The 17,942-nt window shown below is 36.9% G+C and overlaps 1 pseudogene; it reads left to right on the top strand.

The window, feature by feature from the left end:
• The window catches only part of LOC121478614, a 28,118-nt pseudogene extending 15,357 nt beyond the window's left edge, over positions 1-12,761 (top strand).
• The last annotated feature ends 5,181 nt before the right edge of the window (positions 12,762-17,942 follow it).

The following is a 17,942-nucleotide window of genomic DNA, read 5'->3' as shown; positions in this document are numbered from 1 at the left end:
ACAAATATTTACAGATATGACTGTTTGAAAATTCCTTAGCACTTTTGGGGAGCACGCACAGATTCTCTGCCTAAAGGAAGTTACAAATAATAGTGACATAAAGCACTGTAGGATACATTCCAGGAGTGTCTAGAAATCCTCCTGATGTCAGCAGGTATCCATCACAAGCACGGAAAGGCAGGTCTCTCCTGCTCGGATGCAGCAGATAGGCAGGGGTAGCTGTGTGACTACAGCTGGGCACGGAAGGAGGACTCACCACAAGGATTAAGGGTCTTTGAGAACTTTGCTCCCTTTTCTTCCTGGCCCCCCCTGGGTGGCTCAGGGGTTGAGCATCTACCTTTGACTAAGGTCATGATCACAGGATCCTGAGATCAAGTCCCGCATCAGTCCTGCTTCTCTCTCTGCCTCTCTCTGTCTCCCATGAATAGATAAATAAAATATTAAAAAACAAAAGCAAACCCTCTATGGTCAGCTAATATTCAACAGAGCAGGAAAGACTATCCACTGGAAAAGGGACAGTCTCTTCAATAAATGGTGCTGGGAAAAGTGGACAACCATGTGCAACAGAATAAAACCAGACCATTCTCTTACACCAGACACAAAGATAAACTCAAAATGGATGAAAGATCTAAATGTGAGACAAGAATCCATCAAAATCCTGGAGAACACAGGCAACACCCTCTTTGAACTTGGTCACAGCAACTTCTTGCAAGATACACCCATGAAGGCAAAGGAAACAAAGATAAAAATTAACTATTGGGACTTACGATAAAAAGCTCTGCACAGCGAAGGAAACAGTCAACAAAACTAAAAGACAACCTACAGAATGGGAGAAGATATTTGCAAATGACCTATCAGATAAAGGGCTAGCATCCAAGATCTATAAAAAACTTATTAAACTCAACACCCAAGAAACAAACAATCCAATCATGACATGGGCAAAAGACATGAACAGACATTTCTCCAAAGAAGACATAGACATGGCCAACAAGCACATGAGAAAATGCTCCGCATCACTTGCCATCAGGGAAATACAAATCAAAACCACAATGAGATACCACCTCACACCAGTGACAATGGTGAAAATTAACAAGACAGGAAACAACAAATGTTGGAGAGAATGTGGAGAAAGGTGAACCTCTTGCACTGTTGGTGGAAATGTGAACTGGTGCAGCCACTCTGGAAAACCCTGTGGAGGTTCCTCAAAGAGTTAAAAATAGAGCTACCCTACGACCCAGCAATTGCACTGCTGGGGATTTACCCCAAAGATACAGATGCAGTGAAACAATGGGACACCTGCACCCCGATGTTTCTAGCAGCAATGTCCACAATACTGTGGAAGGAGCCTCGGTGTCCATCGAAAGATGAATGGATAAAGAAGATGTGGTCTATATATACAATGGGATATCACTCAGCCATCAGAAAGGATGAATACCCCCCATTTGCTTTGACATGGATGGAACTGGAGGGTATTATGCTGAGTGAAGTAAGTCAGTCAGAGAAGGACAAACATTACATGGTTTCATTCATACAGGGAATATAAGAAATAGTGAAAGGGATAATAGGGGAAAGGAGAGAAAATGAGTGGGAAATATCAGAGAGGGTGACAAACCATGAGAGACTCCTAACTCTGGGAAACTAACAAGGTGAGCAGGGGGATGGGGTGACTCGGTGATGGGCACTGAGGGGGGCACTTGACAGGATGAGCACTGGGTGTTATACTATATGTTGGTAAATTGAACTTCAATGAAAAATATATATTTATTTATTAAAAAAAAGACTGAGAAAATCATACTCCTTAACCTCAACCTGTTCCCTTTTTAATTTTTTTAAAATTTATTCATGAGAGATACAGAGAGAGGCAGAGACACAGGCAGACAGAGAAGCAGACTCCCCACAGGGAGTCCCATGTGGGACTTAATCCTGTGACTCCAGGATCATACTTGATCCAGAGGCAGATGCTCAACCACTGAGCCACCCAGGATCCCTCATTCAAATCTTTCAATAAGACGCCTGCCCTTCCTCTCACTCCCAACTACAAATGTATTTTTAAACTTCCTAATATAGAAACACTTAAACTGCCTGTTTAGGCCTGAAGGGAGAGAAAGCTGTATATTATAAATGTTGAGTGTCGATTTATTTTATTTTGGTCTCCTTCAGGCATTTATCAGTTAAATAGAGAAAAATAAAATATCTGTACAATGAGAAAATATAATTCATGATTAAGATCATTAAGTTTGAACTGATAATGATTCTGTTGTAATGTCTTATTATTGCTTTTAAGGAGCTAAATGATAAATGGCTTGAAATTGTGTAGCTTGCTCAAATTATGAAATTTAAGAGTATTATTTCTGTCATCACATAAATAATTGCCACACAGTCCTCAGAGGGAAAATTATGTGCATCTAGATTTGCACCTGTCTTAGTTTAATTTAAAGTTACATACTGTATTAGCTGTAATCATAACAGCAAATGAAATATTCTCTTGATAGCATTTATGGTACTATCATTTGTATGGTTTCGTTCTCAAATTTTTGCTAGTTTAATGTATCCCATTTCAAACTCTGCAAGTATCATAAAGAAAAAAATTAAACATAAAATAAATTGTCTTAACCTTGGCAATAAAGGCTTATAACTTCCATATAGAATTGATTAAAATGAACTAGAAAAAAATATGATTCATTGTTGTCCTTACAAAAGTTCTCATCTAAAGGAGAAAGAAATGCCCCTTAAAAATCCTTCCCTGACCCTGTATAATCAGAAACCTAAAGTGGCATAATCTTAGGAAGTCAGATTGGGGCCTTATCAGGGTCAAGAGGTATGAGTGTTCTGTTGTGAAGAATTGTCACTCTTCATCTTGTAGGGAGAAATTAAGCCCATTCTTAATCCCAAAAGTGTTCCCAGAATAGAGCAATTCCACTCTCCTCTGTCCTTTGTTGCAGACAAAGGGGACAAATGCTTGGGATTTTGTAATCCTAATGAGTGAGTCTTCCCTACCTCCATGATGGCTCGGCCAGTAATGTGGTAACTGATTACAAGAATATGAGTCATGTGTCCTGACTCAATGGCTCTCAATGGCTTTTTTCTTTACAAACATGACATTGGATCATATTTAGTTGTAAAACAGGGAAAGTTTCAGATTTATAATAAGTCAGCAAGGTAATTCAAACTAGCAAATTGTCATGTCTCTGAGACAATGTCTGTACACAGAGGATGTAACAGAGTTCCCACTTACCAGAGGCCAAGCCTTAAAGAAAGGAACTTTTCAGATTCTGGATGAGAGAGAACTATACTAAAGAGAATGCACCTAATTATAGTGTTTCTTTTTTAGACTTGCATTTTTTTCTCTGAGATTTAAAGGTCCCTGAGATACAAAGCTTACAGGGTAAAAATTGCAGCTCTGATAATGTTCATGAGAAAGACCCAATGAGGACTATAATTTTGAACAGGCAACATTTTATTGTTACCGATAGAATACGCTAGTGAGTTCTTCTCCATACTAGCACTCACATAGTACAATTATTCATCAATAGTTAAAATTTTGCATGATGGTTTCAAAGATCTTTTACTTGCATTTTTATGTTCCCTCGATCTTCTTTCACAAAGCGTATTTTCTTGTGTTTCATACTTGTTGTGTGGCCATGTCCTGTGACAGTCAGTTCCCTGACCTCTTATATCTTTCAATTCCCACAGCTCATAATTCAATGATACTCCCTTTCCAAGGCCATGGACTCTGAGTCTCGTGTTACCCTCTTGATTCCTCAGACCAGAGTTCCATGGAAGGCAAGCTAAGAAGCAGGTTGCTTGAATCAGTGAACGAATGATGTCTATTGCAGACTATTTGTAGTTGGGCAAAATCTTTAGAAGTGTAACTTAAAAAACACATTAATTTTTCTGTGCTACACTGCATCGTATTACTCACAACATTCCATAAATAAAAAAGTGCCACCTTTTCACGTAGATTTGTTAATAAATATACCAATGATATGTTTAAATTGTGCCTGTTATGGTTAAATATTACATTAGTTGTCTCCAGGTAAAGAAACATGAATCAAATAAAGCCCCAACCTTTAAAAACAACTTAATAATATATTTGGAACTATCAGTTACCTCCCAGGAACCACAGAAGTAAGAGAGTGAGGATTGAGCTAGACTCTTAATGCGAGGCTTCACCTTTCCCTTCACCTTTCCCTTCAAAGACTCATTGGCATGCGGAATACTAAATATGGGACTTAGAAAAATATGAAATTATGTGACTCTTGGTTTCTTAGCACACTGCATCTTATGCCTTTTGCTATGTTTCTTTATTAAACTTTATGTGACATCATGTCAGAAGGGCTTGCAACAAAACTGTCTGCTTAGTGATGATTTTTCTTGGGTTTCTGGGAGGAGGATTAGATTAAGCAGCTTGAAATAAACATAGCCCTTCATGTCAGGCCAACTCTGAAATGAGGAATATACATATGTGAGTTCAAAGTACATGAGTATGATACGAACTTCTCAGTAATATCATCACCCTAATCTTTTAAAAATAGAATCTATCACTTTTTTATTGAGCAAATGTGGTAATGATATAGAGCCCTTTGGGGAATTACAGAAAACAGAGAACACCAGTAGATGGATGGCTTCACCCACACTAGTCAGGGTACATCTGGTTGCAAAGGGGGCATATTTTCAGGAAGCAATCACAGATAAGAATATAAATGCAAGTACAGTTAAGCCTCACTAAGAACATGGAATTTTAAAAGCCAGCAATTTTAAAAATCAAAGCTAGTTTCTCTTTCCACATATCTCTATTTGTCTATCTGTCCATCTATCATCTCTCAATACCTGCTGAGTGTAGTTTTCCTTAGAAAGGGATATTGATGGAAAGTGGTGAATGGCACCTCATATAAGCTTTAACTGTAATATGCCTAAAACTAGAATCCTCTTTCTTTTCTCCACATCTTTCCAACCCATATCCACACCATATCTGTCTTCTTTGTATTCCTATCTTCATGAACAGCATCACCATTCATCTAGTTATCTAATCCAAAAAGATAGGAGAGGGGCACCTGGGTGGTATAGTTGGTTAGGCGGCCAACTCTTGGTACTGGCTCAGATCGTGATCTCAGGGTCGTGAGATCAAACCCTGCGTCAGGCTTCATGCTTAGCCCAGAGTATACACTTAGGTTTCTCTCTCCCTTTCCCCTGCTGTCTCTTTCCTCTCTCAAATAAATAAATCTTTAAAGAAAAAAAGGTGAGAGATACAGTTGGCTTTCCTCCTTTATCTCCACATAACCAATTTGTTCTTAACAGCTGATAATACACTGATTATATGATTCAAGTACCATTCACATGATGGAACTTTATGTATATTATTATCATTCAATTTCAGAAAAAGTACAAATTTAATATAGTATCCATATTCTATAGATGAAGAAATGGAGACTTAGAGCAGTTAAATAACTTATTCAAAATGACCTACACAGTAAAAGACAGAACCGGGTTTTTAGCATAGGCACTCTGACTCTGGAAATCCCCTTGGCCTCATCTACCAAGAGATTTGAGTATTTGTAACCAGGAAAGCCAAGGAAACTTGGATTTGCTGCAGTTATTTTGCCCCTACTGTTAATCCTTTAATAGGTAAATTACTTATTAATTCCTCCCTTAATCAACAGCAAGGGAGCTAACTGGATAGTGATAAAATAATGACTATTCACTTCTTATGTCTGAATTATTTCTTGACTCCATTCCCGTTTCCAGCCAGGATTCCTTACCATCCCTGGTACCCAGAATACCTGGCTCAGTTCAGCGCTTGGGCCTCTACATTATGGGGTTTGAAATGACAAGTTTAAATACATCTAGCCTTACTTCAGCAAACTCATGAGTAGCACTACCTAGAAATAAAAGATAAAGAAAGAGGCACAATTTATTACTCTTACCCATATTTTAAAGAAATTTTGGGTGTAAGAGCAATTCTGCATTTTGGTATTATTCTTATAATTTTTTTTCTTTATCCATCTTAGGCCCTGTTTCATTTGATTAATTGCAGTGATATTTCCCTCAATATTTAGAATAGAACAGTCTTTATTCTTTACAAATATTTGATCATGAGAATTGTGTGCCCCAATGTCTTCATGCATATGTTTGTACAAGAAAGAGTGTAAATTGTTAACTTAACTTGAATAATAAGTATCTAATTATTGCATATCTGTTCTTATGACTTTGATGACCAAAGCTGTAATTTATGTGATGTTGATTCTTGGTCAGATTTATATAGAAATCTATAAACTGTTTTACAGTGTCCCACTTTCTGATTCACTTTGCAACAATATATTTACAGAGGATTGGGAGTATATGTACAAAATGTCTTCCAGTAAAAATTATAGGACCTTGATTTATGATCTCTATTACTTATTTTCTAGAAAAAAATGTAATTGCTTTAATGGCCACCATTTTGTGCTGTGCTCTTAATCCTCCTTACTTTTAATCAATTCAAAACTTAGCCTTACCTAGTATTTTTTTAATATAATTTTGTTAGGGCAAATAACACATTCTGATGTATAATTATATTCAGTTTATTGTTTTCATTGTTAAGGTTCTAGAGCACTTCTCATAGGAAAAGCACATCCTTGGAGTTTAATAAATGCTACATGAATTAAAGGGAAGCACTCTTACACTGATTGAATCTTATGCTTATATTCCTTTTTCATATTTTTAAAAAGATTGTCCTTTGTTCTTAAACGTTTTAGAATTAAACTCGAGGGTATATTCATTAGGAGTTCCAAGGGACATATGATACATGCAACAAATCTTATTGATTTTAAAGCATTCCACATTTTTGTTTATTGATTCTTTAAAAAAGGAGGGGGGGCTTTGACCCAAACATTTTGTATGAACTATAACAGCATTCTAAGCAACCTATGTACTGGGCTTTCATTTCTGTGGTAAAACAAACAAACAAACAAACAAAAAAACCATATTTAAATTATTTGGTAAATATCCTACTTAATCCTTAATTAAAAACAAATTTGTTTCTGTTGGTCATGTTTTACAGTGGCTGACTATAAGAAATAACAAATTATGTTTTAAAATATCAATTTTTAATTCACTCCCCAAAGTATAGCAGTTTATCAGAGTTTATTTCAATGAGGATAATGGTGGCTTCCACTAGATTAGTAGTGACAGCAATTATGAGAAATATATTTGGGATTACTGGGATAATTTTGAAAGTGGAGCCAACTGATTTACTGATGAAATAGATGTGAGATGTAAGGGAAGGATGAAGAAAAGACTAATATGAGATTACTGAAGGAAAAATTCCATATAGTTTGGAAGACTATAGGAACAGCTGTTTTTTATCTTGTGATATTTGATCGTCTGCTAGATATGTCAAATCTCTAATAGTACATATGTTTCTTGGGGCTCAGGAGAGAGAAATAGGTGGGAAATATAGAGATAAATGGGAGATACAAATCTGAAGCCCTCTTAGGTAGTAAGTAAAGCCATCTTAAAAGATCATCTAAGTGAACTACCACATGATCCAGCAATTCCACTTCTGGATATATATCTAAAGCAAATGAAAGGACTATCTTGAAAGGATATCTGCACTCCTATGTTTATTGCAGCATTATTTATAATAGCCAGGACATGGAAACAACCTAAGTGTCCAGTAAATAGATAAATAAAGAAAATGGGATATATGTATACGTATACACACATAGGTAGATAATTCAGCCATAAAAAAAGAAGGAAATCCTACCATTAACAACAACATGGATAAACCTTGAGGGCATTAGGCTAAGTGAAATAAGTCAGGCAGAGAAAAACAAATACTGTATGGTATCACTTACATGTAGAATCTGAAAAAAAACTGAACTCCTAGAAATAAAGAACAGATTGGTGGTTAGCAGGGGCAGGGAGCGAGGAGTGGGGGAAATGAGTGAAAGTGGTCAAAGATTCAAACTTTCAGTTATAAGATGAATCAATTCTGGGGATGTAATGTTGACTATAGTTAACAATATTGTATTGCATGTTTAAAGTTTCTGAGAATAGATTTTAAAAGTCCTTACACACACACAAAATTGTAACTACGTGAGGTGATATAAATATATCAATTAATCATATTGCATTTTGCAATATATACATATAGAAAATCATTATGTCATATACCTTAAACTTACACAATGCTGAATGTCAACCATGTCACAATATAGCTAGGGGGAATAAAAGATCATCCAAAGAGGAAAAAGAAAAACCCACAGATCATGGATTGAACGTTGAGGTGTGCCAACACTCGAAAATTGAAGAATGGAGAAATGACTAACAAAGGAGACTGAGAAAGCCAAAACATCAAGACTGAGTGTCAAGTTCCATATTCCAAAGTCAGATCATCAACTGGTAGGATTCCTAACCAATAAGACAAGTAAGACATAGTTGGCTGAATTCATGGCTACAGTTAGCAGTATGGAGCTAACTGTGTGTCATTGGTGACACATTCAAAACTATTTTGATGGATTTATGGAGTAAAACAAATTGCAGTGGATATGAGAGAATAAATGGCGAGGAATTGGAGTCTAGTATTAACACTGTTTTGGAGCAATGACTTTGTCAGGCAAGAGGGGATAGAGTCTATAGATTTACCCCAAAGATACAGATGCAGTGAAAAGCTGAGACACTTGCACCCCAATGTTTATAGCAGGAATGTCTACAGCAGCCAAACTGTGGAAGGAGCCTCTGTGTCCATCAACAAATGAATGGATAAAGTAGCTGTGGTCTACATATGGAATCAGAAAGGACACTCACCATTTGCTTCAGTGTGGATGGAACTGGAGGGTATTATGCTGAGTGAAGTCAGTCAATTGGAGAAGGACAAACATTATATGGTTTCACTAATACGGGGAATATAAAAAATAGTGAAAGGGATCATAGGGGAAAGAAGAGAAAATGAGTGGGAAAAATCAGAGAGGGTAACAAAACATAAGAGACTCCTAACTCTGGAAAACTAACAAGGGGTAGTGGAAGGGGAGGTGGGCAGGGGGATGAGGTGACTGGGTGATGGGCACTGAGAGGGGCACTGGATGGGATGAGCACTGGGCATTATACTATATGTTGGCAAATCGAACTCCAAAAATATATATACAAAAAAAAAAAGAATCTATAGATGGCTGAGTTTTATTTAAGAACATATAGTTACAAAGTGAAAGAGTGTTTGCAAATAATGTAGATATGCTGGTAGACAAGGTAGTGGGAATGTTGAGAAGTCCTCTTTCATTCATTTGCTTCAGTTATGTAGGTGGTCTACTATAGTAAAGAGAAGTATGTGTCAGAGGTCTGGGGAGAAAAGAAAAGGTGTGAAGTAGGTGTTTATGTATTAGTGCCAATGCAATAGGAAAAAGTGTGGGATTTCTGGGTAGTTTTAAGGTTCCACTTGTTTTTAGTTGCTATGAGTCTGCATTATTGTTTGTTTTTCTCCAGGCTCATTTGGCTGTGAGTATGGAGGCAGAGTTGGATTTAACTACAATTAAGATTGTGCCAGATAAGTGTGGGAGTGACAGGGAGGGGCAGGCAATTCAGCGTTTGTAAAATGGTTGGATGAAAATGATAGACCATGAAATCTAAGCTGGGAAAGCAAAGATGTAAGAGCATTAATTTAGAGAGAGAGAGAGAAAAAAAATAAGCAATAGTTGTAATAGATTCTCATGGCTTAATATCCTTGTAAGTTTGAAAAATTATTGAAGTTGGGATATCAACAGAAAATCATCTGAAAGATGGGAGAGAGCAGTCAGGGAGTGGAGTATCAGAAGTTGAGTTTATGAAGGAAAAGCAATTACTGGTAATGATAAAATCTAGGGAGCTATGAGTGGCTATGAGTGGCTGAGACCTGGACATCCCAAGTGAGGAGGACCAAAAGCCTGAGTTGAAAGGGTACTGGAAGGATCATCTAGGTGAATATTGGAATCCCAATTCTGAATGAAGAGAGTGGATAGAATTATCAGTAATCCAGGAGCTGAAATCTGCAAGGAAAAATGGGAGTGGCTCAGAAGTCTATATATGACAGCAATAAGGAGGGCTAGAGGGTGGTTATAGTCTGGAAGCGGGGGCTTCAATTCTGGGGGTTTTAAAGAAGAGAGAGGAGAATGGGCTGGAAGAGGCAGTGAAGAATCACATAGGTGCATTAGTATAAGGGAGGCACTGACTTCAAGGGCTACAGGAGAATGAAAGATAGGTTTTAGTTAGAGTGAGAAGATAAAAAATTTTCAGAGCAGAGTTTGAGGTTTGAAGTAAAGGAAATCTTACTATTAATGGCTAATTAATGGCTGCATGACCACTGGAGGGAACAATAGAACGATTCAAGAAGGAGAAAGTGCAAGATGAGGTAAGTTAGGAAGATAATATTCAGAGCCCCGAGTAGCTGAAACCTGAATACTACTGGGAGGCCTGGATTTCTTATCGTGATGGGCAGAAACAGGGGGAAGATTGCAATTTGTGTCAACCAGTAAAGTGTGGGTGAGGATTGCAAGGAACCTGGGCTTTGTGTCGAGGGGGAACATCATGGAAGTGAGAGGAGGCCAGTGAAACTGGAACAGAAAAAAAATGAAATATGCAGGGCTACCTCGGGCAGCAAAACCACGTGGGCCAGCTTAAGGTTGGAGATAATATATATCACGAAGGCAGAGGGAACAATTGAAGTGTTAGAAATGACAGGATCATAATCACATTTGAATTTTGAAAGAATCTCTCTTTCACACATGTGCACATGTGTGCACATACACGCACGCACGCTTTCTTTCTCTACTTTTCTAATTTTGACTTTTATTGTCTCATGGTTGAATCATTAGAATAATTTCACGAGATTCTTATTTCTAGCTCAATGATTCCTCAAAATATCTGAGTGGTAAGCAATTTTTTAATCAAAACGTTCCTCCACTCAAAAACTTTCAGCAGCTACCTACCCTATGGGTTCAACTCTAAACTCCTCAATTTCCAATGCAAGGAGCGTAGCCAATACATCCTACTCTATCCTTCTAGTCCACGGTGTTACTCTTTTGCATACTGCCTCTTACACATGTTGGATGACACACTCTTTTTTTCTTTAATTCATGATACTCCTCCTCTTGGAATGCTCCCTCCAATACCTCCTGTCAAACATTCTACCTATTGCTTGTTTGCAGTGGGTTTGCCACTAGAACGTAGGTGTCGTGAAAACCACCACTAAACCTAAACCAAAATGGGAAAGGAAAAGACTCACATCAACATCATCGTCATTGGACATGTAAATTCAGGCAAGTCTACCTCTACTGGTCATCTGATCTACAAATGTGGTGGGATCGACCAAAGAACTATCGAAATATTTGAGAAGGAGGCTGCTGAGATGAGAAAGGGCTCCTTCAAGTGTGCCTGGGTCTTGGATAAACTGAAAGCTGAACGTGAACGTGGTATCAACATTCACATCTCCCTGTGGAAATTTGAGACCAGCCAGTAATATGTGACCATCGCTGGTGCCCCAGGACAGAGAGACTGTATCAAAAACAGGATTACAGGCACATCCCAGGCTGACTACACTGTCCTGATTGTTGCTGCTGGCATTGGTGAATTTGAAGCACATATCTCCAAGAATGAGCAGACCTGTGCATAGGCCCTCTGGCTTACACACTGGGTGTAAAACAACTGATTGTTGCTGTTAACAAGATGGATTAACAGCACTGAGCCACCCTACAGCCAGAAGAGATCCAAAGAAATCATTAAAGAAATCAGCACCTACATTAAGGAAATTGGCTACAACCCTGACACAGTAGCATGTGTGCCAATGTTTGGTTGGAGTGGTGACAACAGGCTGGAGCCAAGGGCTAACATGTCTTAGTTCAAGGGATGGAAAGCCACCCGTAAAGATGGGAATACCCGAGGAACCACACTGCTTGAAGCTCTGGATTGCATTCTGCCACCAGCTCGTCCAACTGATAAGCCCTCGGGTCTGTCTCTCCAGGATGTCTACAAAATTGGTGGAATTGGTACTGTCCCTGTGGGCTAGTGAAGACTGGTGTTCTTAAACCTGGCACGGTGGTCACCTTTGCTCCAGTCAATGTTACAACTGAAGTTGAAATGCGCCATGAAGCTTTGAGTGAAGCTCTTCCTGGGGACGCTGTGGGCTTCAATGTCAAGGACATATCTGTCAATGATGTTCATCATGGCAATGGTGACAGCAAAAGTGACCCACCAATGGAAGCAGCTGGCTTCATGGCTCTGGTGATTATCCTGAACCATCCAGGCCAAATCAGTGCTGGATAGGCACCTGTGCTGGATTGTCACATGACTCACATTGCTTGAAAGTTTGCTGAGCTGAAGGAGAAGATAGATCGTCGTTCTGGAAAAAAAGCTGTAAGAGGTCCCAAGGTCTTGAAATCTGGGGCTGCTGCCATTGTTGATATGGTTTCTGGCAAACCTATGTGTGTTGAGAGCTTCTCTGACTATCCTCCCCTGGGCTGTTTTGCTGTTCATGACATAAGACAGTTGCTATGGGTGTCATCAAAGCAGTGGACAAGATGGCAGCTGGAGCTGGCAAGGTCACCAAGTCTGCCCAGAAAGCTCAGAAGGCTAAATGAATATTCTCCCCAATACCTGCCAGTGTAATCAGTGTTGGAAGAAAAGTCTCACAACTGTTTCTGTCAACTGGCCCTTTAAGTTTAATAGTAAAAGACTGGTTAATGATAACAGTAAATCATAAAACCTTCAGAAGGAAAGAAGAATGTGTTGTGGACCATTTGGTTTTGGGGGAGGGGCAGTTTTAAGATATTAGTTTTTAAAATCAGTAGTTTTTAATGGAAACGACTTGACCAAAAATCTGTAACAGAATTTTGAGATCCATTAAAACAAAAGTTTGATGGAAAAAAAATTCTATCGATATTTCAAGGTCCAAATCAAAGCCTACTTATTTAAAACAAAAAGAATATTTTTATGTTAAATGTTGGAAAAGAAAGGACAGAAAACTAAAATAACAACATAATCTTTTACAAAAGGCATGTCACCAGATCTTCCTTAAGGGTAATGTATTGACCTGTCTACATTCATAAAACAACCAAAATGCAACTACTACCCAGTAAGTCTCCACTTACAGAGCCAAAACGGAACCCAGAAGGGGAAATTTTGAAAAGAGTGGAAGTAAATAAAATTGAAAGCTAAGTGATATCAATTATCTGAATTTCCAAATGGTCAAAGTATCAACTTAATTCATGAAAGACCGATATGATGTGCCATTAAATAAAATTAGAACTAGAGAAAGATTATCCATTAAAAAGTTTAAATACTATATTTAAATAATGTAAATTTTTATTCCCAACTGGAAATGGAAAACTTCTTAGAAACACAAAATAGCAAAAAATAACAGTATCAAGTAGGGAACGTAAAGGGAACAATAAAAGAGGAATTGATGGTAAAAAGGAAACAACCTCAAAAATAAACTGCACAGAATTTAAAAAAAATTTTTAGTGTTGAATAATTTTTATGGTATCCGCTTTACAAACACTTCTCTAAGATATAAAAAGCATGATTTATTTCTGATTTCTCTTAGCAAGGATAAAAAATGTGACTTTTTCCCCAGTTTTGACCAGAGTAAAACCAAAAGGCAAATATTAATACCAGCATATTATGAAAATAGATACACGGAGCTGAAATAAAATCTTAGGAAATAGTTTTAAGGATTTTTAATTAGAGTGTTGAAAAATATCTCAGCAAGTAGAATTAAGTCTGTAACCTGCTAAGATTTTCACTTGGAAAGTGACATAGAAAAGTGCTATTATTACATTAACATATTATTTGAAAAATGAATGGGTGAAATTAGATTTTACCTCCGAATATGCAAAGAAGGTTTGGGATAATATGCTTGCCTACCTTAACAAAATCATAAGCTTTTGGAGGGAAATGGATGAGAAAGCCCACTCACACTTAAAAGATCCTGCTCACCCCTAGGCCCTGCTGAACAAGTGAGTCCTTCTTCTGTGGGAAAAGGGGTAGCAGGTCTTGACCTGACTTATCACTCAAATGGCCTGGTTTGGGAAAGTATGCCTAACAATCAGATTTCTCTTTGAAAAGCTCAGGTCAGGGGTGCCTGGGAAGCTAAATCATTTAAGTATCTGCCTTTGACTCAGGTCATAATCCTGGGGTTCTGGGGCCATGAGCTCCAGGTTGGGCTCCCCGCTTAGCAGAGAGCCTCCTTCTTCCTCTCCCTATGCCCCTCTCACTCGCTCATGCTCTCTCTTTCTCTCCATTTCTCAAATAAATAAAATCTTTAAAAAAATAAAAATATATAAAAAGCTTGGGTCACTGAGGAAATAAGGCAGCATCAAGAGCAGAAGTCACAATATATATATATATATATATATATATATATATATATATATATATATATATATATATCAAGGTTTCATATGAAGTGAAGAGTGTGGTTGTGTCATATATTCCATTTTAAATCAGAATTCTGAGGCAAGGAAGAGGAACCCCCATCCTGGGATTAAGAATCTGAGGTTCCCAGGGCTTGTTATCCTCTATTCCCTTGAACTTTTGCTCCATGTGGTCCTGCCCTTGGCTTTCTGTGAGCCATTCTTCATAGCTTAATAATTTCACTCTCACATTCTTTCCCTACTAACTGCTCTATTCTGTAGCCAGCTGTAATGTGTTTCTTTAACTTGAACCCAAAGAGCCCCAAATAAACAGAACGGACAAAAACTGATTAATCATGATATACTTGAAGTGCCTAACACGTAAAAGCAGATTAATTATTAGCTAAATAATTTATAAAATATAACATGTGTAATTGATTAAAATTCCAATGAGAAAATAATTCACCATTTCAGACACATTCTTAAAACAATAAAAATATGGAGAATGCTTAACTTTGACTCATCTTATTCAGTAATAAATTATAGTTAGGTAAAAAAAAAATAAACATTTTTAAAAGAGTCTGCTGGTTCTGTTTTTGTGAAACAACTCTAAAAGCTTTAGCCTCTACATCTGAATATAAGTTGTTATTCTGTGTCATAGTTGTAGTAGTTTTGATTTATAAAAAATAAACCTTTGGTGAAATAAATTCTCTGAGGGCTGATATACATTTCTATTAAATGAAATAAGGGTAAAAGTATGACTTTATCCATTCTTGGGGATATGCTGAACATTGTTATGCATGGCAAAATTCTACACGTTGGATTTTAAAATACAAAGTTAACGTCCTAAATATTATATTTCAAAGCTCATTTTTATTAGAGATTCAATATATTGTTATGCAAGAAGTAACAGATATCTTCTTTAAAAAATCAACATATTATTTGTGAAGACTGGAATAGGGATTTCATGAATATCATCACTTCCTAGTTATTCCTTCACTAAACTGATTCAGGAAAGACTTATTTGGTTTTTAAATACAAACACTATGATAGGCACCAGAGGGGAACACAGAAATGAAAAGCAAATGAACTACTAGTAACAAAAAAGAGGATGAAATTAATGAACACTAAAATTAAAGAAGTAAAGTTTTTATCAGGGAACTAAAGGAAGAGGATATGCTTTTGATTTGAATCTTGGAGATTTAAGTGTTCACCTACGTGATGTTAATTGACCAAAGTCCTAATGTGTTTTGGCATAATTTATTTTGTCAAGTTTTATCCTTTGTTCCTAGAAATGGCATTATAGGTTGATCAGTGGCAGATTTTGGAGGCAAACAAAAAATGGATTTTAAACATTCAATGATTGATAAATGTGAGAAAACAAAAACATAACTCTGACCTCGACCTGGCACTTGGAGGTAAGTGAACTTGGAAACAACAACATACTCCAGACTTCACATGTCTGCCAAATCTTTTTAAACTGTGTTTAATTTACACCCCTTAGTTGCTCTGAGTCTCATACAATAGCTAGTGTATGTCAATGACCAATTGCTTTGGAGCTAACATGGTGAAAGAACAGCCTATCAAGAGAGAGAAATGGCAAGGACAAATGCAAAGCAGAGTCTTTGGATGATAAAACTTGTTATGCCTCTTGCAGTAAGTTCTGAACAGACTCCACCTCTACTTGAGGAGACCTGATAGGCTAAGCCAAGTCATATCAGAACTTGATAAGAAATTCATATTTTTCGTATAATGTGCCTAGAAAGTTAAGGATCTGGACTATCATCAATCTTGGACTTGCTATACCTGGATCCCACTTGTACTTTCAGAAAGTCATCCTCTTATTGATGGCAAGACATCAGATGACTCTAGGAGATACCATGACATTCACTCACATCATAAGAAAAATATTTACCTCCTTCTCAATTGCCTTTCAAGAAGAGAGTCTGATTTAGATTATCTCACGTTTTTAATATTCTTTAGCCCTTGCTATTATACTTTTTAAAAAGGGGGTATGCAGTCTCCTCAGGCTCAGAGCATTGATAGGCAAGAAGACTCGGATAGTATGTATTTATTAGTATTCTAAATTCATTACATTCATGAGAGGTGACACTGGTTTCCTGCTGATGATATAATATGAAGTTAGCTTTTTAAGAATAAATATATTTAATTTACAATAGTTCATTACTCAAAAAAATAGAGAACTGATAGTCTAGGAGGCACATGGATATAGCAAAATCAGGAGGCTCTTACACAAATTAGTGAAGTGTTGAGACATTGTTCTGAGCTGAGGGAGAACATGAGAGGGTTTGCTGTAGATTTAACAGACTCAGTCATCTAGAAGTCCCAGGAGAGAAATGATAGGCTCCTTCTCTCCATATACCTTCAATTCATTTGAAACTGTGTTCTCTGTGAGTGTTAGGCAATTGCGTTCATGATAGATGGCTTTAGGAAGGCTAAGCCAGCTGTTGCTTTTAATCCTGTATTATGAAAGCAGGGAGAGATGTTTGCTCTCTCTTTTATTTGTGTTAACATCATAATAAAATATGGCCTGTTCTGCTGTTTGTCTTTGACCTCTAGGTCGGTTGCATCTCTCCTACAAAGTTGTTCAAGCTGGTTATTTTTTCAGTATTGGTACAAAAGGAAGGGGCAGAGCCAACATAGATGTCTAGTTTTGTTTTTATCTGAGTTTTTGTATTTATTTTGGCTGTGTTTAATCAAGAATGACTATATGGGGCCATAAGGAGTCTTCTTTATGATAAAAAAAAAATCCTCTTTATAAAAGAGGTAATCTTAGCTTTTAAAAAGTAGTCACAATACCATAATAAATTCTCCTATTCTATGTACCAAAATAAAACATATGTGTAAGTGAGAGATATGATATGTTGTATAATAAACTTTTTATTTAGTTATGAATTTTTAGTTATAATGCTTTAATGAAAAATTTTAACCACTCAATATTTTCGTAACAGACTCATAATTGTGTTATAATCAAATTATCAGACTAAATCAAATAAAATTCAAATAATCAAATCAAGAAAGTATCATCAATATATTAACTAGTTAGCTAATTATATTGTCTCTTAAAAGCAAGAAATACTATATTTGACAATTTTTGAATATTGCCCTATTTATTGGTCCTAACAAATTTGTGGATCTTAAACTATTTGTTAAAGGTAATGGAGTTTGACTCTATCATTTTTGTTGGTCCTATGATCTTAGTTATAAACAAACAAGTGTAAGAAGTCCAATAAATAAATATTAGTCTATATATCACCTATTTCCTTCTGTCTGGAGTTATTCCAGCTGCCTAGTATAAATATTCTGAACCATCTTCCCCTTTGGAGTATGTTTAGTCTGAACCTGATCAGCAACCAATCTGCCTTTTGATCAATTGCTCTTATTATTCTTCGATCAGTTTGTTCATAACCTCACCTCTGTATAAGCTCAATTATTTTGAAGACTTACTGGACAGACTTGTGTGCTTGTGGATATATTTCCTTAAAACTCTTAACGTTCTTTGCTTCAGCATGATTGATTTTACAAATATGGGTTTTTTTTTCCTTTCATTTTCCCTCAGATCCC

The sequence above is a fragment of the Vulpes lagopus genome, chromosome 19, assembly GCF_018345385.1.
Source record: "Vulpes lagopus strain Blue_001 chromosome 19, ASM1834538v1, whole genome shotgun sequence".
NCBI classification, from domain to species: domain Eukaryota; kingdom Metazoa; phylum Chordata; class Mammalia; order Carnivora; family Canidae; genus Vulpes; species Vulpes lagopus.
Note: the sequence above shows the minus strand (reverse complement) of the source record. Positions and strands in the feature narration are given on the sequence as shown.